This window comes from Lontra canadensis, unplaced genomic scaffold (genome assembly GCF_010015895.1).
Source record: "Lontra canadensis isolate GAN:19392208 unplaced genomic scaffold, GSC_riverotter_1.0 scaffold179, whole genome shotgun sequence".
NCBI classification, from domain to species: Eukaryota; Metazoa; Chordata; class Mammalia; order Carnivora; family Mustelidae; genus Lontra; species Lontra canadensis.
The window spans coordinates 3,283,984-3,284,375 of record NW_022631173.1 but is presented as its reverse complement, the minus strand read 5'-3'; positions in this window follow the sequence as shown (position 1 = coordinate 3,284,375).

The window sequence follows — 392 nt, the reverse complement described above, 5'->3', positions numbered from 1 at the left end:
TTTCTTCTCCCCCAGGTTTCGGGTCTTTTCCAACTTGGTCAGTGTGTATTTTTCTGGGGTCATTGCTACTCTTTTAGTATTTTGTTCTCTCATTCTTCTATTCTTACCTGGATAAAATGACAAAGCAGAAACATTCACCTCAAAAAAAAGAACAAGAGACAGTACCAACAGCTAGGGACCATATCAATACAGACATTAGTAAGATGTCAGAGCTAGAGTTCAGAATGATGATTATCAAGGAGCTAGCTGGGCTTGAAAAAACCATGGAAGATACTAGAGAATCCCTTTCTGGAGAAATAAAATCCCTTTCTGGAGAAATAAAAGAACCAAAATCTAAACAAGTTGAAATTTTAAAAAAGCTATTAATGAGGTGCAATAAAAATTGGAGGCTC